Here is a 22,566-nt window from a genome sequence, read left to right as displayed (position 1 = left end):
ATCATAAAGCTTATTTCTCTCATCCCCCAAAATAACACATTTGCACACACACATATGCATATGTGTGTAGACACACACCACACACATACATACACAGAGGGTGGCTGAAGATCCCCTTTTCTGTCCCAGAAAGGAAAAGCTCTTTTCAAATTCCTTATTCATATAACTGACACTCAATATAATTTCTTCATTGCTTGAAAACTGTCCCAGGTAGAAACTGAAGTTGTAGCCAAAGGGTAAAACTAGGGATCAGATGTCTCTAATTTTTTTTTTTTCAGAATTAAAATGGAACAAGGACTTTGAAAAAAAATTTTTTTTAATCTCCAGAAACATCACTGTTTCACGATTATTGTACATTCTAATGTTTTTTTATTTTACCAACAAAATTCTGGATATACAAAACAAACTGAAACTAGATAAAATTTTGAAATCTCAATTTGGGTGACCACTCTTTTTAAAGATATGCATACATCTGTGTGGAATGTGTGAAAAAGGATGGGTGAGCCTCTACAGGATTGATTTGGTGAGCTGGTAAGTCTCTCATTCCATTCTTTACCCAAACCTTGGTGCTATTTGAGCTGAACCATATTTCCTTGACTCACAAGGATGTTTTTAAGGAATCTACCATTTTGGTGATGAATTTTACTGTTTCTTTTCCATTTGGTGAAAATTTGTCTGTATAGCAGGCAACAGACTCTTCTTTGGATTTTTCTTAGGGAGCTAGGGTAAACAAATGGAAATACTCAGAGAAAAATTAAGGAAAAGAGTACTAAAATAAATAGATTTCATATAGTACAATGCAGTCTTAATAAAATTTTTATGGTACCCTTGAGAGTGATATTTTGCTGAGAAAAGAACATGCAGATGTTTACTTTTGTTTAAAATATAAATATTTGACTTATTAAAGTTTTAGATGAAAAAAATCTAGTTATTTCTTCAACTTTTAAGTTTAGCCAAATGTTATTATTCTGTGTCTAGCAAATTTTGAAAATGACTTTGAAAGGGTTTCCATTTAAAAACTTAGTTCAAAAATTTTAAAACTCTATTTTACAATTTCATTTTCTTTTCAAGTGTTTCCTTCTCTGAAATAAACAAAATCCTCATGAAAATTAAATTGTTCCTACAGTTCTAACCAACATAAAGAGAAAGACTGCCTCTTAAGATCACAAGTCTAAATTGGTAACTCAATGATGGATTTTAATTTAAATTTACAAGACTATTGCTCTAATGGGCCACATTTTTATTAAAAAACTATTAAAAGCTATTAAATTCTAAGATAGTTACTCATTTTTAAAAAATACAAAAATGTTTACTGTGCTGTCTGGATTTTCATAAATACCTTTATCCTCATTCTTAAATCTTCAGGTGGTTCACATCTGTAGAAGACAATTAACATCCAAGTTAACAGGGATTACTTTGCATCAATGGTTTTAGCCAATATCTAGAGACATGCAGGGCATCTTTCTCCCTAATCATTGAAGATACTATGTAATATTAGGAAATGTCTTCTTAGCAATACTTGAGGGTATTAACAATTACAGAATTCAGTTGGTTCACTGCCTAGAATCTTGTTGACAGCTCTGAACTCTGATAGTTGCTATTCATTGACTCAATACTTCAAGGGGCTAAAATAGGACTGATATACAGTCCACCTCCATATATTCAGGTTATAAACATCAATTAATTTGGATATCAATGCAAAACACCAATCCAGGTTTACTACATGTATTTCATTGGCTCAGATGACATGTAAATATCCAATAATGAAGACTCTTGAGCTTGATGGGACTCTCATAAATCAGTTTCCTTAGTGGAGTTCAGTCCCATATGAACAGTATTCTCTACTATTGATGGGACTCTCATAAATCAGTTTCCTTAGTGGAGTTCAGTCCCACATGAATGGTATTCTCTACTAACATGAATCTATTCTGATATATATTTCTGTCCCTCTCCTCATTTTGCCCCTTAGTGACCTAATATATAAAGGAGGTGTCACTACGTGTCCCCAGACTCATAGTATTATTAGAATTAATGAATAATGTCTCAGATAATTCTTATCAAGAGAATTCTGTCCAAGAATAACATGCTGTAAGCTTAGCTAATGAGCCTCTTGAAAGAGGCTCAAGTCTGATAGGAAGGATGCTGGACAATGTCTGATTCATTGTTCAGCCACTTATTAGCCAGTGAACTTGTAGAGGTCCCTTAACCTTTCTGATCTCTCTACATGGGGATCCCCCTACCTGCTTCATAGAAATGCTATGAAGATCGGAAGATAGAACATATATGAATGGACTTGTGATGAGTGGAGTGCCACACAAATGTGTGCTCTGTGTTACCGCAGATGGTGAACTCTGCAGTCTGCATCTCTGGAGCTGACTTCCATACTGTTGGTCCCAGTACTCTGATTGGGTCTGGGAAAATGTAGTGAGGACCCTAGAACGTGATTTCGGAAAGATAAATGCCATAATAGCATGTATTATTATTCTGCATTTCTCAATTCAGTAGTGTTTCCAAAAGCTCTGTAATAGATAATTCTGGTACATACATACTCATGCCTATGGTTCATATTTGTCTTCCTTGGAATGAAAGACTGAGGCAATTTCACAGCTCTTAGTGAATGTTATGAACTACACTCTGTCTGAGCTAACATCTTGTCTTAAAAAAAAAAAAGAAAGCTCATTCGTGCATATTTTCTATCTACTCTGATCTCTCATTCAAATCAAGTTGCAGGCAAAAGATCAAAAGGAAAATAAGAAATGTTAATTAAAATGTAATTTAAAGCCAATAGGAACCTTTAGTTTCTAGAAGCAATTTTTAAGAAAGACTATCTTAGACAAAACGAGAACATTTAGGTACCAAAAGACAAAAATGAACACAAATAACAAAGGCTAATGATGAAGAATTTTTAAAACAAATTTGAAGAAGTCTATGGACAAGAATTTGGGGTGAAGCTTGACAGGACTACTGTGGGTATATCATAAAAAAACAAATACAGAATCTATAACTATATGAAATTATTTATGGGCTGGGCTGTGTTTCTTTGATTATACTATCACTTGACTATTCCCCTAGCAAATCTCTTTTCCTAAAACAAAATAATATCACAATTAAAAACTTGATAGTTCATTTTTGCCATAAAATGGAGAATCCTAGGCATTCCATCTAAGCACTCATACTGGTGTGGCAAACAATCTTTACAGTCTGAATTGATTTTAAAGGACAGGGTGACATAATTCCTAAAATCTAATTCCCAGTGTTACTACAGATTTTTATGAGTATGAAGTCAATGTTTAGCAAAAAGTAGAAAAAAATTGATTGAATTATTTTTTTTAAAATTGAGTGTGTTCTTAAAAAGAAAATGATCAAATTTTAGTTTGAGTTAACAAACTAAAATCAGGGGCTACTCAAACTTAAAAGAATAAATACGCACGTACATCAGAAAGTTTATGGGGCTCATGTTATTAGTTTTTTCAGGATTGTAGCAGAAAATCAGGCATTAAGAAGTACCACATGCTAACTACAATTTTCAATGTATTACTTAAAAATAATAAAACAGGGAAGAGAAATTATTCACTCGTGTAGTCAATATTCAGGACCCAGAGCACTATGTGTTTGGAGTCCTTGGGATCAAGAGTACATGTGAAAACTAATTAAGGGTTCAAGAAAAAAAAAAGTAAAACCAACCTGAGTATTAGAAGACAAGTCCTTTAGGTAAGTACTTAAGGAACTGTAGTTATTTAACTTGGATGCGAAAGGACTGTCACCATTGATTTGAATGAAGCAGAGTGACTAGAGGGTTCCATTTCCTCCAGGACTGAAAAAGAGGAAACAAGGAAGAAAGGGAGGTTAGTTATGAAGAAGAACTATCTGCCTATAAGTGTTCTTAAATACCAGCTAAGATTGCCATGGAAGGCGTGGGCCAGCTTTACCAAAGACCTTTACTTTCAGGAAGGAAACCATCTATCAGGGAGTTTATCATATAAAACCAAGCCATATTTTTCCGGACATCTTTTCCAGTTGCATTTATCTTTGAAAAAATATTGTTATTTCATAGGAAAATATTCCTTACCATGCTTCTCCCACTCTGTAACACCACCCCCCAAGAAGCTACTTAATCACCAAATAATCTGTGTATCAGAGTATGATTAAAGTCTCATTAGTCATTAATGGTCTTAAACGGTCCCTTTCTCAGGAATGAATAGGCAAAGAAAAAATAACTAGAAATGAGTCAGAATCAGACTGTTCTCCTTGGAAAGATATTCAGTAAATTTAAGCATTTTTAATGCACATAATGAAATTTTTATTTCCATTTCTGGAATTTATTTCTTGGTAGGAAATTGTCTTATCTCTTGAATACCTTTACCAAGGCAGCCATTTTCAAAAGACACAGGGATAAGTTCAAGAGAAGGAAGGTTGGCAGCATATTTCTATCTGTCATCGAGGCCACAGCCTGTTCTTGGGCTTATGAGTGCCAGCACAGGATGACAATGTGCTCCACCTACTCTCGTCATACCAGCCTCCATGTCGATGTTGAACATATGGTCCCTTAGGGGAAGCTGCTGGTTCCCATTCCCAGAGCTTCCTGTGTCACCAAAGAACATCATGTTCTTAGAGAAAAAAGAAAGTCATCCTCAAATTCCAGTATCCCAGGCCATTTAGGCTGTGCTTAACAGCCTGACACCAGAACCATTCCTAAAGTAATCCAGAACTAACTTTAGCAGGAGTCTGTTTTTGTAGAGGTATAATCAGTAGTTATCAGTCTAACCAAGTACACCATGGAGTCCATGGGTCACATATAACTGGATTGACCAAGAATCATAGTCGTAAGGTTTTAGAATCATTCTATTGCATGCAAGCTCTCTCTCTCTCCCTCTGTGTGTGTGTGTGTGTGTGTATTTGTGTGTGTGTTTGTGTAGTCACTAAGAAGTCAAATAACTCTAAATGAATTGTGGTGGCTGCATGACATGGAGTCAATAAGAGCTTTGTTTGAACTGGGGTTCATATACTGAGTGAAAGATAAAGATTTCTCTTCCAGAAGGTGGGGAACAAAGATCAACAGTCCTTGATCTCCCAGAAAGAATAGAGGAGGGAGTAGATGTACACTAGTAGTTTTAGAGAATCGAGGACCACAAGCTTTGTCCAGTTCTTACTGGGGGTGGAAGAGGGAACATAGTAAGTAGGGATGTTAGGAGAATTAGCAAGAGAAATGATTTTGAGTGCAGAGAGAAGTGAACTGATATTTCTATTCTAGACCCTGAAAAGAGAAGTGACAGTGATCTATTAAATAGCACAACACAGAGAAAAAGAGCTCTACTTCCAAGTGTGAAGTAAAATCTAAGGGTCGATGAGGAGATATTATGAAAGATCTGTCACTGGTAATGGGTCATAACGTCAGTCAAGTGATTGCTAGAGAAAAGCTGAAGAACCTTGCGTTAATATGACAGAAGCAAGTAATATGGGGATAAGGACTGATTAGGTCAAAACTTGGAAATGCAACATACAACGATAGCCTTGGTGAGTTAGCAATGACCTTTCAGAACACACAGAATACACTCCTGAGATCTCTTGCTCTTGAAAGAAGAAAATTGTTTAACTTATTATGAAAAATTTCAAATTTATACAAGATCTGAGAAAATTATATAATGAACTTTCCTGTAACAATCATGAAGCTTCAGGAATTTTCTACCCAGGACCAAATTTGTTCTATCTAGGGCTCCTATCCTTCAAGTGACCCTGTCGTTTTGTGTGTGTGTGTGTGTGTGTGTGTGTGTGTGTGTTTAAAGATTTTATTTATGAGAGACACAGAAAGAAGCAGACACACAGGAAGAGGGAGAAGCAGGCTCCCTGCAAGGAGCCTGATGTGGGACTCGATCCCACACCCCGGGATTATGCCCTGAGCCAAAGGCAGACGCTCAACTGCTGAGCCACCCAAGCATCCCTCACCCTGGGTTTTGAAGGAGATCTCAAATCCCTGATCATTTCATCTATAAATATTTCAGCACGTATCTCTAAAAAAACAAAGGTTCGTCTTTAAAATTTAAAAATATTAACATTTAAAATCACACTTTAAAAGATTAGCAATAATTGAAGAAGGGAACTTTGAGGTAAGTGAAACTGAGCTTCCAGAAAATACGTGGAAGGGACTGTGCCAGACTATTAAATGTGACCATTGGTATGACCTCCTTTTATCCCAGATTGAGGGAGGCTGGGGGTGAGAGTACAGGAACACTTAGTAAGAGGACGTAAATGTTTAACTGAAGTACTTTGTTCTGAGACTGTGTTAGCAGTAATGAAATGAAAACAACTTCAAATACAAAGAAATAACATCCCTTGTTTTTCTGCATGTAAAGGGAAACCAACTTTAGTTTTTTGCTTTAGTATAGATTTTTTTTTTTTCTATTGGCCCAGTGAGAAATAGAGACTGGTAGGTAAGCAAAGACTATATTGCTGTTACCTATAGTATACCTAATGATAGGTATCGTTGGTAATCATGTTTCTGCATATTAGTGTAGCCCTCTGCAATAAGCTGAGTATGAAATGCTAAGACAAAGTGTCCCCACAAGATCACTTAGCTGTGTATATGTTACAGGAACTGTCTTAGCCAGGAAGTCTGCAGTTCCATCAGGCAAGATGTAATAAACATCAGACCCACAAGATGTCGACCTAGCTGTATTAGTCTGCTTGGGGTACCACAACGTAATATCACTGATTGGGTGACGTCAGTACGACTTTATTTCCCCACTTTTCTGGAGACTAGAAGTCCAATATCATGCGGTTTCTCATGTGGGCTCTCCTTGGCTTGCAGATGGCCACCCCCTTAACCTCACATGGCCATTTTCCCTTCCATGTGTACTCATGGTGGCTCTTCCTCTTCTAATTAAAAACACCACTCCTAAGGGGTAGGGCAGCAGGTTTATGACCTCATTTAACCTTAGTTACCTCCTTTAATTCTCTGTCTCCGAGTATAGTCACATTGGTGCTTCCACGTACAAATTTTGGAAAGACACAACTAAGCCCATAACACCAGCTCATTCTAAGACCCTGAGGGAAGTAAACTTGTGTTTTTGTTTTTTTTTTTTCATCTACAAAGATGATCAGTCATTCTCTTGAAACATGAGACCTGAAGATTTAATTATTTTTCCTCTTACAATTTCAGCCTCTAAATTGTATATTTAAATACTTTTATTTAAAGCTTGGAGATTATACTTATAGGTCTAGTTATATATGCATATATTTCATCTATAATTTCTACAAAAAGTTTGACTGATGTTAGGAAATATTTGTCCAGTTTGGACACTTTTTTCTAGGGAAGGTCATGAATTGTTCTCATTCCCTCTAGGAAATAGCCCTTAGGAATATGTATTTTCCACTAAGGGCTCTCACCTTTCTTTCTCCAACTACTCAACCCAAGGACAGTTGATCCAAAAGTTGGACAGCAACTTACAAAGAAAATTGGTATGGAAACATGCTTCATCAGCTTCCCTGACTTTGTAATGTATATCAAGAAGTCCTATAAGAAAGGTAGTTAGCAGGGAAGCTAAAGCTAGAAGGGCATGTAAAGAGCAGAGCCACTGGTCACTCTGGCCAAAGGAAGCTGGAAGAAGGCAGACAGAAGAGAGGAGCACAGGGGCTGCTGGGAGAGAGTTAGCAATCCCAGAATTGCTTTAGCTTCCAACCTTTTCCAGGCCAAGCTCTAGATCTGGTACATTCTTAAAATAACACTCTTTTTTTCTGAAAGAAACTTGAGCAGATCTCTGTTTTTACAAACAAGAGTCTAATAAAGAAAAAAATGCATCCTGAAATATAGCGTTCTCTTTCTCCAGCTGCACACTGAGAAGCCAAATGACTCTCAGTTCTTTTGATGATCTTTCTCATACATTTTCCATTTTGCCAGCACAAGCATCCAAAAGATAGCCTGTCTTGATCTGTGAACATTAAAAGATTTTAATTTTTGTGAAGCTCCAAATTGTGAAGTTTGCTTTGGTGGTACCTATTCCACATCCCCACCACCCCCTTCATAATACTCCAAACTTTTAGTTAATACTTTCTCCCTGACCCCATTTGCAATGCCCAAGGCCTTCATTGAAGTGCCTCCTGCCTACCAGCCACTTTAGAAAAAGATTTATTTATGTATGTATGTATTCATTCATTCATTATTTATTATTTTTTAAAGACTTTTTTTATTTATTTGAGAGAGAGAGAGAACCATAAGGGAGAGGGAGGGGCCGAGAGAGAAGCAGACTCCCCACTGAGCCAGGGAGCCCAACACAGGACGCTCGATCCTAGGACTCTGGGACCATGACCTGAGCACAGGCAGATGATTAACCAACTGAGCCACCCAGGGGCCCCTAGACAAAGATTTAATACCAGATTTCTTCTACACTTTGCCCTGCATTTAAGGCTCATGTATATCTTGTAACAGAGGATTGTTCCCTTCTTTGCTATGATTTGAAAACTTCTGACAGATATATGCCACCTGTACTAACTTCTCAAAAGTTTAAAACTTTTTAAACTATACCTCTCACAAGAATATTAACATTTTTGCCAGGGGACCAAAAGGAATGGGTACGTGACTGTGACATTTGGAACACTAGAAAAAGTTTAGCCCATCCCTTTTCCAAAGACCCAAAGGTGACAGGCAGTGAAGTAGGAAGCCCAGTTTGCAATATATCTGTTTACTTAAAGTTCAAAACCTCTTGACCTGTAAAGTCCTTATATACATTGTACTCCATAATTTTTATAGTTTCTATAAATAGGAATTAGAAAAATATTAGAGGGAACTTATTTGAGGGTATCTTCCCAGGTTAGCTCTATTCACTACACAGATTAAGAATGTATAAAAGAGTCGGTATCTGGTGTCAGGTTATCAGATGTTCACATATAGTTGGCCCAAAAAACAGTTTCCTAAATTAAATCATTATCAATAACCAGCTTCATTATTTTCATCTGCTCTCACTGTCACCATCACTGGGTGTGTAACAGGAAAAAGGAGTAGTGGAATGTAGAGATTCATGGCTTCTCAAGCTAGATTGTCCAGGATTAACTTTGGGTTCTATCACTTACTGCGACCTTGGGAAAATTTAGTCTGTTTTTTAATTGTTACCTATAAAACAGAGGTGATAATAGATTACCCCTCCATAGAGTTGTTTTAAGGATTAAACAAAATAATGTATGTAAAGCACCTAAAACTGTGCCTGGCAGATAATAAGTATGGTATGTATTATGATATCACCATCTTAATAATTAGATACTACTTGATAATTCTCAAAGCCTTTTAATATATATTATTTGGTTTTTACAACATTCCTGGAAGTGGGTAGGAAAATGATAATTATTTTAGGGATAAGAAAAACTAAGGCTCAAAGAATCTAAGTTTGCCAGACACTTTATTTAAAGCTCTATTTAAAACAGTCCTGTCTCAGGGCATCTGAGTGGCTCAGTGGTTGAGCATCTGCCTTCGGCTCAGGTCATGATCCCAGGGTCCTAGGATGGAGTCCTGCATCAGGATCCCTGCAGGGAGTCTGCTTCTCCCTCTGCCTGTCTCTCTTCCTCTCTCTGTGTTTCTCTTATGAATAAGTAATTAAAATCTTTAAAAAAAATCAGTCCTGTCTCCTTAAATTCTTTAAAGTAGGCACCAAAGGTAGGGCTTCAGAAGATCAGCCAAATGCTCCTATTACAAGAATTACCATGATCTGGGCAGGGGGGTAGGTAACCTTAGAGAAAATGGTCCTTTTCCTATAGTTCTGTGTTTACTAGCTAGCAACACTTAACAGATCCTAGTGGATAACATGAGTGTGGTGGCCACTTATCTCCCCCCATAGTATCATCCTTATTTGCCCTGCTTAACCACTTTTTGCAAGGGCGCTAATGAGTTCCACCCTCCCTTTTCCAACAGAAGGATTGTGCTGCCCTAAAGACAGACTGATTAAAAGGCTATACATGTTCTCTGTGTTACAAGGAAAAAACTAATATAATTAAACGTAATTCAAACAATTGTAAATATTTTTTTCATTTGTAACTCACAACAGAAGCCAATCAATTTTAAGACAGTTAACTTTCTTACTCAAGAAAGTCTACTTTCTACTATTCCTATTTTTCAAACAGTTTAAATGTTTTGTTGCTTTTATTCCTGTTTCAAATGAGAATTTTCTAATGATTTGTTATTATAGTTTATTTTTTAATTAAAAACATTCAACCAAGTACCTTAAATCAATTAATCTAATCCAAGTTAAATGAAGCAAAGACTTCTACCAGAACTTAAAATGCATATCCGTCGTTCTTAATCACTCATTGCTGTAACTGCTTTGACAGAGTGATGCATCCTCTGGTTTCCTAAGAAAATACTACAGTAAAGCAGTGTTAATTGTATTTTTAATATTTATTGTGATTTTTTCATTTGATCTCAGCAAGAGTCATGAGCTGATAGGTTGATACTAATTTACAATGCTCTTTGAACTTCTTTTAAATGTTCATGATGGGAAATTAAGGAGAATTAAAAACATCATCTTCAAGAAATAGGGTTTCCACTTCATGTGTTTTAAGTATGTCTAAACTCCCAGGAATTACAAAAATGCAAAACACCTTACACCCGAGTTTGCATGTTTGACTAAACTATTCATCACCAGTCACTGGAGCTTCAATTCAAATACCACCATCCTGAGCCATCCTATAGAACTGGGTGCAAATCTCAATGTAGATTGAATGTGCTACGAATACAACCTACAGTATTGAATCAAACATGTGTCTAGGATAATCAGCTATCAAGGACAAATCCAATACCAACTCTAGCCAACATGTTCACCTTGGACATTTCTCTTTCTCAGTAGGGCAGAGAAAAAAAAAATAAAAATGGAAGTCATGAGGAGGCTAAAAGATACATACTGAAATATCTGAAGTTAAGCTTAAAGAAGACCAAAACCCAAACAATAAATATAGTCTTACTTAGAGTCAAATGGCAATCATATTTTCAGAACAGTAAGACAAGAATGAATCATTTTGTAAACATGACCATCCATCTGAAGGGACTTCTTTAAAATGCCATAGACAGAAAACCTTGAATTATTAACAGAGCTATTAACAGCCAGAAGCACTTGATTTCCAAGGTTATTGCTTTGACAAATGCAGAACCAACTCTAGCTCTCCCATGCTAAAACTTTTTAAGAAAATATTTTCTCTGGTTCATACTTTATGATCCTAAATGATGAAAGAAGAGCATAGCAAGACAACTGATAGAAAATTAGCTTCCTTCTTAATCAGTACCTCCCAAAAAGGATTTCCATGACCCTGAGTACATCATCTCACTTATATGAGAATTTTTAAGGATATTTTAAAACCCAGCCATCAAGTTTATTTCATTGAAGTGCCCAGGACACACTGGCTATTTTCACCAGCCATATACTTCTAAGAAGAAACTATAAAGAGAGGCAAGTAATGAATTTTTATATCTGGGCTTCATATTTCCTCACTCTTCCCTGAGCCCCTTGGTAATTGTACTTGAGCTTGTGTTTCCCAACCTGAAATATGGGATAGCTACATTTAAGCAAGGAAGTGAAAGATCTGTACACTGAAAACAATAAAACACAGAGGAAAGAACTGAAGAAGACAGAAATAAATGAAAAGATATCCAGTGTTCATGGATCAGAAGAATTAATATTGTTGAAGTATCCATAGTACAAAGAGTCATTTATAGAGTCAATGCAATCCCCAATAAAACACTCCATTTTTTCCCCACAGCAACAGAAAAAAAATCCCAGTATGTGTGTGGAACCACAAAAGACCCAAAACAGCCAAAGCAATCTTAAGAAGTAAAGCTGGAAGATCTTTTTGCCTTATTTCAAACTATAGTACAAAGCTACAGTAACCAATACAGTATGGTATTGGCATAAAAACAGACATACAGACCAATGGAACAGAACTGATAGTCCAGAAATAAATCCATGTATATACAGTCAACTAATGTTTGATTAGGGAGCCAAGAATACTCAATGAAGAAAGAATACTCTTTAAAATAAGCGATACAGGGAAAAATGGGTATTCATATGCAAATAAATAAAATTGGACCCCTGTCTTACAAGAACTAAATCAAAATAGATTAAAAACTTAAATGTAAAACCTAAAACTGTAAAACTCTTACAATAAAACATAGAAAAAGATCTGTTTGACATTGGAGTTGACAAAATCTTTTTGGATGCAACACCAAAAGCATATGCAACAAAAGTAAAAACTAACAAGTGGAACTACGTCAAATGAAAAAGCTTCTGTGCAACAAAAGAAACAATTAACAACCTACGGAATGGGAGAAAACATTTGTTTGCATATATTAAATAAAGGGTTAAAATCCAAAATATATAATGAATTAATACAACTTAATAGCAGAAACACTGGTAATCTGATTTCAAAAAAGGCAAAGGAACTGAACAGACATTTTTCCTAAGACATATAAATGGCCAACAGGTATGTGAAAAGTTTTTCAATATCACTTAGCAGCAGAGAAATACAAATCAAAACCACAATAAGATATCAATTCATACCAGTCAGAATGGCTATTATAGAAAAGACAAGAGATACCAAGTGTTGGTAAGGATGTGAAGAAAAGGGAACCCTCATGCACTGTTGATTGGGATGTAAACATGTACCACCACTATGCAACACAGTATGGAAGTTCCTGAAAATATCAGAATTACCATATGATCCAGTAGTTCTACTTCTTGGTATATGGCTGAAGGAAATAAAAATCACTATCTTGAAGAATTATCTGCACCCCAATATTTATTTCAACATTATTCATTATAGCCAAGACATAAAACAACCTAAGTGTCCAACAATAAATAAATGGATAACGAAAATGTGATTATAATTATAATATATATACAGCTACCCATGAACAACATGGAGCTTTAGGGCCCTGACCTCCCATGCGTCAAAAATCCATGTATAGCTTTGACACATCAAAAACTTACCTATTAATAGCCTACTGTTGACCCTAAGCTCTGCCAAAATATAAACAATTAACACATACACATTTTTGTATATGTATTATATTTGTATTCCTACAATAAAGTATCCATTAAAAATGTTATTAAGAAAATTATAAAGAAGAGAAAATACACTTACCATGTTTATCCAAAAAAATCCATGTAAATAAACTTTCTCAGTTTAAATTGGTGTTCAAGGGTCTGCATACATATATAAACAAATATGTATACATACATATACACACATATATGTATAGATGTATATTTTATATGTATATTTATTCATGTGTGTATATAATCACATTTTATAAGTATTAAATATTAATATTTTATAATTAACAAAATTATTTTGTTATTAATACAATAGCACATGTTATTTACATGGTTATATAATTAAATAATATTAATATTATTCAGCCATAAAAACACTATCATTTACAGCAACATGAATGGAATTTGAGGGCACTATGCTAAATGAAACAAGTTAGAGAAAGCAAATATGCATGATGTCACCTATATGTGGAATATAAATATAGCTGAACTTATGAAAACAGAGAAGAGAATGGTGGTTGTCTGGGGGTTGGGGTGAGGGAAATGGGGAGATAATAGTCAAAAGGGATAAACTTCCAGTTATAGGATGAATAAGTTCTGTGCATCTAATATGCAGCACAGTGACTACAGTTAACAATATTGTATTACATACTTGAAAGTTGCTAAGAAAGTACAACTTACATGTTCCAATACAAAAAGAAAAAATAGTGGTTATGTGCGGTGATGGATGTGTTAAGTAGCTAGCCTGTGGGCAGCAAAGTCATCTCTAGAATATGGACAAAGCCCCTGAGCAGAGAAATGCATTTTGAATTTGGTCTAAGGACGCATTGAACAGGTAAAGGTGAAAGGAGATGGGCAGAGTACTGACAACGTCTATTACGGTTCTTCCTCTTTCATCACACCTCTCTGAGCTATTTCTGGCTATTTCTTTCTAGAGAGACAAACTCCAGTTTCTTGGGATTATGGCGTTTGGAATCAACCTTCACCTCATAGAGAGGCGATTTGCCTTAAAGGCCGCTATAAAGTAGGAGATATTCTACAAAAGCACTTTTTAAAAAAAAAATTTATTTATTTATTCATGAGAGACACACAGAGAAAGAGGCAGAGACACAGGCAGAGGGAGAAGCAGGTTTCATGCCGGGAGTCCAACGTGGGACTCGATCTGGGGTCTCCAAGATCATGCCCTGGGTGGAAGGCAGGTGCTAAACCGCTGAGCCACCTGGGCTGCCCCTACAAAGGCACTTTCTATATTGAGTTGAGTGGAGAGGTGGAGAGCCCTGGATCAGAAATGGAATGGAGATTTTCCCAAACTACATGCAATACCCCACAACCCTGTTTTGAAAGTGACTTTCTCCCTCCCTCCCTAGAGAAGTAATACTCTGTGTGAAATAGCAAAATTAATTGCCATACTTCAGGCATGTTTAGATAGGAAGAAAGTAAAAATTACTAAAGGGCTCAAATGTAAACAGTCTGTCACAGTCCTAGCCCTAGTGCTGAGCAGAGAACATGTGATTTTAGAGTGATTTCAATTTTGTTGTAGTAAATCTGATATCCTCATAAGCTTCAACTAAAGGAGCAATTTTGCTCATAAGTAGGGCCTAAGTTAGCATTCTAAGCAAATATTTTTCTTCGTTTATAGAAATAATTACTTTATTAAATAGAGTAGTATTGATAGCCTCTATATAAAGCCATGATTTATCACCAGACAATTTTGTTCTAAGAGAGTTTTAAGAGAAATATTCAATAATTAAAGGACATTAGTAACTTTGGCATCTTGTTTCCAGAGGGTTATTACGGTCTTAAAAACTCTAAGAGGTAACTATAAGATACAAAAAGTTAATAAACTTGAAGAAAGAACAATTTCTGACAAGCAAAAGCATACACAAACAGGCACAATGAAAACTTATGTCCAGCCAAGCTAAAATGCTCTGCTATCAGCTCCAGAATAACTGGTTTTAGTGAGAGATCAGATGGCCACATGTCTATAAAAGAAGAAAGGATGGAGGGAAAGAAAAGAATCATTTTAAATTGGTCTATATTTTATTACTAAACTGTTCACCAAAATTAATGCAGAATTACCTAAAAGTTCTAAAATATAAATATCATATTAAATGGAGTAGATTATACTAGAAATTCTTGCCTGAAAAATCACCTTCCTAGGACAGGCGAGTAATTGTTCTGGCACAAAGTCATGGTGATGGCAGATGGTATCCTTCTGCCCAAAAGGCCAAGCTCTCATTTTGCATGAACTTTGAAGAGGTTTGTGCTTTCCAGTTATAATTTTCACTGGGGGAGTCTCATCATGCCAGACAAAGAACTATCTTGGGAAACCTTGCTCTCAAAAAACTTTCTAGTTTATTTACTTATTTTATTTTTTGATTACTCTTAAAACAAACAAGGGAAAAAATAATACCATGGTAAGGAAAAGGAGAAAAAAGTGATTATTGGAAAGAATCTAGGTTCTGTGCATGTTTTTCCCTCATCAGTAAAAGCATCAATAATCAATACGAGCAGATAATTATTTAAGGCCCATACACACAAATAAGATGTCCTCCTGGGCGGAAATCTTGCACATAAAAATTTTACTAGCTAAAACTATTTCTTCCATCATGCATTCATGTCTTATTTCTATAACAAATTACCACAAATATAATGGCTTAAAACAACAAATTAATATTTTTGGAGGTCAGAATTTTGAAATTGATTTTACTGGGATAAACTCAAGATGTGGGCAGGGATGGGTTTCTTCTGGAAGCTCAAGCAGAGATTTTGTTCCCTTGTCTTTTCCAGCTTCTAGAAACCACTGCACATCTTGATTCCTTATCCCTTCTCCCACCTTGAAGTTAGAGCATAGCAGCTACCAACTTTCTCTTAAAACTCTAACCTACTGGCTTCCATTTTATAGGGACCCTTGTGACTATACTGGGCCCACCCAGATAATCCAGAATAACCTTCCCAGCTCACAATTCTTAATTAAATTACATTTACAAAATCCCTTTTGCTATGTAATTTAACATGTTCACAGGGTCCAACAATTAGGATGTGGCCATCTTGAGGGAGAGCATTATTCTATCTGCTACACATGGAGATATAATAAAGAGGAAGAGAATCAAGTCAATGTTTAAACAGCACTGGTAACCAGAGGACACAAAACCTAACAGTAACAGCAATAACAGTTACCATTTACAGAAAATCTAATAGATTTCAGTCACTTTACAATGTCTTACCAGGCTTCATAATACCCCCTTGGAGTAAGGATTGCTACAGTCTTCCCACAGGTGAGAAACCTTAACCTCCACACAGTTCCTCTACAATGGCCATGCAGAGAGGACCCTCGCCTGCTTAGGCACCATGTGGACAGAGAACATGGTGCACGTCCACCCAGGAAATGCAGCCCTGACTTTGCAGCTGCAGACTTCTCTCTAGAGCCCAGTGCTACCTGGAATTAGCCATCATCTGTAAGCCTGTGTTTAATGTGAATGCAGAAGGGTGGGGATGCAGTGACGAACATGTAGGAGATAGAGTTTGTTTCTAATGGTCCTGAAAAGTAGGTCACACTTCCAAAATATGAGCTAGACCATACCCAAGCTTAAAGAGGAATGGAACTTGCAAATATTCTTTGACCTAAAAACACTAAATTTGGGGCTTGAGAGCTTGAATTTAAGTACTGCTTCTGCCACTCTGTCACTCAATTTCTCTGTAACAGTGGGCAAGTTCCTCATTCTTCAAATGGGGAGAAATTATTATAGTGAACATTAAATAAATGCTCTTTCAAAAATCACAAATCTCAACAGGCCACTGTTCTACAAATTATTTTACTGAATTCCTCTGGTTCTTGGGATAAATAATCTTTTGTGTGACTCATGAGGGGCCTGAGTGAAATGACCCAGGGCTCCCAACCAATATCACCATATGCCCCATTGACTCCCTTTCTGTTCTTACAATGTCCCACGCTCTTTCACACCTCAGGTTCCACTACACAAACTCCTTCTCTGTCTGATATTACCTTCCTCCACTATATGCCTGGTCAATTGCTACAGATCCTTCAGATCACAGCACAAAGGTCATGTTTCTCCCTTCTCTAATGGGCCAAGTGTCCTTCCCTCCTACTTCCTGGAATGCCACCCCTCTTACCCATTTAGTTAATCATCATCATCCCTAAAAATTCACTCAAAAGCCACCTTCACATGAAAGCCTTCCTTAACCACCACTCCTCTGGACTGGCTAGATTTCCCTATTCTATCTTCTCCCAGCACACTGTGCTTCTCTATAATAGCACGTATCACAGTCTTACTAAATAATTATCTGCAGCTTTCTTGTGTGATGTCCAATTCCTCCCCCAGAACGAGTGCTCCTTGAGTAAGGAAGCTGCATTTAGTTGTTTGCCTAGCATAGTGCTTAGGCAAGTGCTGGGGCATTGCAAAGCACTTGACGTTGTTCTGGCCAGGTTAAGTGCTCAATTTACCACATCTTTCAGCATAATTGATCTTTCTATAAAAGTAGCACAATCAACAGAAACCCGGATGCATTAGTCTTTCAATAATTTATCTTGAACGATACTTCTCAAGCACTTACTCTGGGCAAGACACCACACTAAAGCATAGCAACAGATGAAAAAATAAATGAGAAACAGTCCCACCTCCCAAGAGCTTACCAGGGGTGAAAAGATAATGAGTAAACAAGTAGCTTTAATCCAGGGTAAAGTATGTGAAGAATCACAACAAAGGTCCTCCAAAAACTATAGAAAGTTAGAAGAAATAAAGAAAATATCTGACTTGCAGATGAGAAAAGGCTTAACAGAAGGCATGTATTTTGGTGGACAGACAGAAATTTCAGGAAATAAATCAAACAGGAATATAAATAGAACATTTCAAGAAGGGAAATGAACATGAACAAAGAAGAGAGGAATACATGATTTATAATATAACATATGTAAACTGTATTAATCTATCTGGTGAGTGTTTTGCAAATAAAGTATCCAAATTTGCTGACAGATTATTTTCTAGAATGAGTCTACTGTGTAGATATAAAAATTAGGAATTATCTCTATATTAAAATAAATTTATTAAAATAAATGTATCCAGATTCTGAGCATCTATATGCAGTATTCTGAAACAAATCTATACTTCACATTGCACAGAGCACCCTGAACATCTTTGATGTTTTCAAAGAGAAGAATCCAGAGGATATATGTCCCATCTACTGGGATAGCCCTGGGTTTTGTGGAGGATTAAAGATTACCCTCAAGTTCTTTGACACTCTTTTCCTTCAATTCTGAGGTCTGTATCTCTGGCCCTTGAATCTGGGCTGGCTTGATGGAACTGCTCTTGCCCAAAGAATATGGCAATAGAGATGTTGCATCAGAGCCTGGGCCCAGGCCTATGAGAGAGGCAACTTCCACTTCTTGCTTCCTGGAAGGCTCACTCTGAGGAAAGCCAGACACTGCTGTTGAGACTGTCACATTGTGAGGAAGTTGGAGCGAAACATTTTGAGAGGTCTCATGTGGAGAAAAGACCAGCCAGTGCCAGATATTCCAGTCATCCTCAGCCAGGTGCTAGACATGTGAGTGAAAAATGCCATCTTGGATATGGAGAAGAACCAAGGAACTCAGACCACAGCCAGAACCAAGGTGGCAAACACAGTGCCCAGTGAGCTACCCCGCAGAGGCCCCAGCTATCTCACAGTAGAGAGGAGCCGCCCCTGCTATGCTCTGCCTGATTTTCTGACCCATGGAACTCTGTGCATAATAAGGTGATTTCTGTTTTCATTACTAAGTTTTCAGATGGTTTGTATATAGCAATAGATAACCAGAGATGATATTTTCACTAGGGCTAACTAGTGAACATGTTTTTTTACAAACACACTAGAACTTCTTTCTCAGAGTAGTAGTAATCAAAGCTGAAACATAGAAAAATATTTACTGATTTCATACATATTCCACACTGAAAATATTTTTCAAATTTCCTTCTCAGAAGCAATTTATGTATGAGCCAAGAAGGAGGGAAGGAAGGAAGGGGAAAAAGGTAGGAAGGGGAGGAGGAAAGAGGGAAGAGGAGGAGGGGAGGAGGGGAGGAGGGAAGAGGGGAAAATTATAGTTGTTATTTTATATTCATATCTCAATTAAATTTCAAGTAAATCAATTATTACCACATTCTCTAGACTTACCTCTGGATAGTTTTTTTCCTTTTTTTCTTTAATTTCTCAAAACCAGTCTCCGAAAATGTTAAAAACAGTGCCAGATACTCTCAAGGCAACTCAAAGCAAAGAGTCATCGAAACATTGGATTCATTTTCTTGATGTCCAGCATCCCCAAGACATCTGTTTTAAAGGACACAGAACTCAATGTGGAGGCCTGTGATCTGGCGACATTGAAGAAAAAAAAAAAATCAATGTCACTATGAAGAGCAACTAAAGCTGAACACAACATGACGGGTATGATGGTGAATTGGTTTGTGGATCTTGTTTCTTCCTCAATATCAAAAAGCCTCAGTTAATTTATCTCTGTAGGTTTATCCTGAATCTCTTCTGCTATTTGCAAAAACAAAGTGCTCAGTTTCACATAGCCAGGTTGATAGAAATAGTTCTTCCCTTACTACTTGCTTTTGTTTTTTTTCTTTTTTGTAAAAAGAGAAACATAATCCTCATTGAATAAGGCCGATTTATAGAAAAGGGAATGTTTTTTTACCTACCAAGCCCATCCCTGATACATAGCAGCCTCTGAATCTCATATATCCTTACAAATTAATAACCAGTCGTTTAAGCACCTTATTATTGTGCTTTCTTGTTTGTGTTTTCTTTTGATTTAAGCAGGAGCCATAACCACTTCCTAAATAGCTTTATGTCTTTGACAAGGACATATAAAAGACCTCTTTCAGACATCAAGGAGTTAATTCTAAGTTCAGAAAATATTTAAAGAGGAATAAAGCCAAATATTGTAAAGCTTTGCCCACAGAAAGTTAAAGGGAGCTTACTTTACTTGTTGCCTTGTTTGAGAAGGAAAATGAAAGAGAGGTAGGATGTGAAAACAATGCGACTGATGTGATGGATAAGGCAATAATGTTTAGACTACACGACAACAGTGCTGTGATAAAGTACAGTCATTACATGATATAATGAAATGGGTTTTGGTAATTTTCTTAATATACCAACAGAATAATCATGTCCTAAGCAAAACGGAATAAGCCACTATCGGGCATTTCTGGTGTTACCTCCTGTAAGGCAAGATAAACCAAATTCTTCCCTCTTCTACATCCTTGCATTGCACCTGGTTAAAAGCTCTGAACTCCACAAATGTACTGGAATTTTAAGTTATAATAAGCACTTCAGATATTTTCAGAAAAAGGCAGGTGTGTGCTCTTCCTGTGTCATGAGATGCCCTAGGCAGCTATAGAAAACCTCGTATCTTAAGAAGGAAAAAAAATTTTAAAGTTTAGCACCAGGTGACCTCCAAGAGTTTAACTTTGGGACTGCCACCTACAGAACGTGAGAAGAGTCTCAACATGCATTCAGTAGCTTCTCAATCATTTGTCAAAAGAAAACCTGAAGTGTGTGTAGCAGGTGCTGCTCACCCTAGGAGGCTGGAAATCACTGACCACAAGGGAAATGTCCAAACTTTGGGCCATCCTGTATTATTCATGTTGTTCCCCTTTGTGGGCAAGCAACTCATTGAAAACAAAGCGCTTTCTTCGAGAATATAGATTTTAATAACGGGCCCAGTTATATGGCACAAAACTCCAGGACAGTGTTCACAGAGGGCGGCTGCCAATGAAAATGAGGCATTCTGCTATCTCATGTGCTTGATAAAATGTGCACAACGTGTGCTTTCTGCTGGCCAGAAGCTTCCCTTACATATCCATTAGGGATTTGATAGCTGCAGTAAATGAATCACCATGTTCCAAACCAAACGTAAGAGTGGCCTTTAACTAACTATAGACAATCATTACAATTTGGAAATCCGATGGGGGGTGGGGTGGGGGGGAGGCAGACAAACTAATTTTTAATCATCATAATCATTCCAGTGCTTTCCAGAGGCCTGGATATGAAACACATGCTACGTTCAACACTCTCAAGGGCAGCCGATCCTTATCACAGCGTCTCTTGTTACCACACGTGGTCGATTACTTCATAGCATTTTGCCATTTCATTATCTTTTAGGTGAGTCTTTTTACTGCTGATGTGACTCGGAATTTTCCCCTCAAGGTTTTCACCATCAGGCCTAAGAAATAAAAGATTTAATTCTGGAAAAGACACTTTGGCAACACTGAACCCACTTCCCCACATGGCACCAATTAGCTGTACTGGGTCCCAGCTGCAACGGGTAGTGGAGAATGTACATCCTGTCTTCTCCGACAGGACATTCACTTCCAGGTTCACTCATTTACGCTGCCCAACTGGCCCCAGAGGCATCTGGGGCTGTGTGACTCACACACACTCTGCAAGCCCGGTGAGGGGAAAAACAATTAATTCCCATATTCTTTGGAAACTGTTTTTTCATTACTACTACAATAAACTACAAATTAGGTCAGGCAGAACGGATTTACAGATTTAATAAAAAGAAGTGAAAAGAGTAAGCAGTAGCAATCAAAGAAACAGACAAAAATACAATATAACCACTTAGCATAATTGAGCTAGGAAAACAAACCCAAATCCTGACTTACCTTAATGAAAGCACTTTATGCATATACTGCTAATGGCAGTACCATATGGAATCATCATTTGGAAAGCAATTTCACATCATAAGCAAAGGCTATTCACTCATTCATTCACCCATCCATTCATTCACTTAAAAAGGTGTTATTGTTGTTACCCTTGTTTTAACAATTACAACATGCCAGGCACTGTTCTAGGGCAGAGACTACAAACAGAATTAAGAAAATGATTGTCAATCAGAAGTAGCAAACAAGGAAAATGAGATAAATTACCAAAAGAAAAGGAAAGGAAAGGACAGAAAAGAGAAAAGAAAAAAAGAAAAGAGAAAAGAAAAAAAGAAAAAAGGTAAATACAAAAGGTACTGGAAAAGGTGAGATCTGGGGATTTGGGGCTGGGTTGTGTATTAGTCACTCATTAAGTTGTGAACACATTCCACAAGTGTTTATTGAGTTTGTTCTGTATGTCAGGGTGTCAGCAACTGTCATAGGCCCTGGAAATACATCAATGAACACAGCAGACAAAATTCCTGGTTCTCATGAAAATTACATTCTAGAGACGCAGACAATAAACAAGTGAGCAACATCTACAGGAGGCTGATTAATGTTAATGAGGAAAAGTAGAGAAAGATGAGGAGAATGGAGAGGGGGTTGACATTATAGGTAGGGGAAGCCAGGGAGGCCTTGTATAGAAGGTCACATTTGATAAAAAGTTTGAAGGAACTAAAGGGTTATGCTACATAGATCTATCTGGGCAGAACACCATGGGACAAAACGATTGTGGGTATGAAGGCTCTGAGGGGGGATCATGCTTGATCAAGCTGTGGGCTGGAGAGGAATGACTGGGGCAGGGGGAGGAGGATATGTGGGCTGGGAAGCCATGGGCATCCAGGCTG

General features: G+C 37.0%; 1 long non-coding RNA gene across 1 annotated transcript; it reads right to left on the bottom strand.

Moving 5' to 3' along the window:
- Positions 1-298: 298 nt before the first annotated feature.
- LOC140633647 (uncharacterized) lies at positions 299-19,380 on the bottom strand. Its single transcript, XR_012031225.1, has 5 exons — positions 19,191-19,380; positions 3,685-3,814; positions 2,241-2,433; positions 1,340-1,376; positions 299-720 (listed from the first exon to the last, which is right to left on the bottom strand). It is a non-coding gene; the product is annotated as an uncharacterized lncRNA (long non-coding RNA).
- Between the last annotated feature and the right edge of the window lie 3,186 nt (positions 19,381-22,566).

Source organism: Canis lupus, chromosome 5, assembly GCF_048164855.1.
Source record: "Canis lupus baileyi chromosome 5, mCanLup2.hap1, whole genome shotgun sequence".
NCBI lineage: Eukaryota > Metazoa > Chordata > Mammalia > Carnivora > Canidae > Canis > Canis lupus.
Note: the sequence above shows the minus strand (reverse complement) of the source record. Positions and strands in the feature narration are given on the sequence as shown.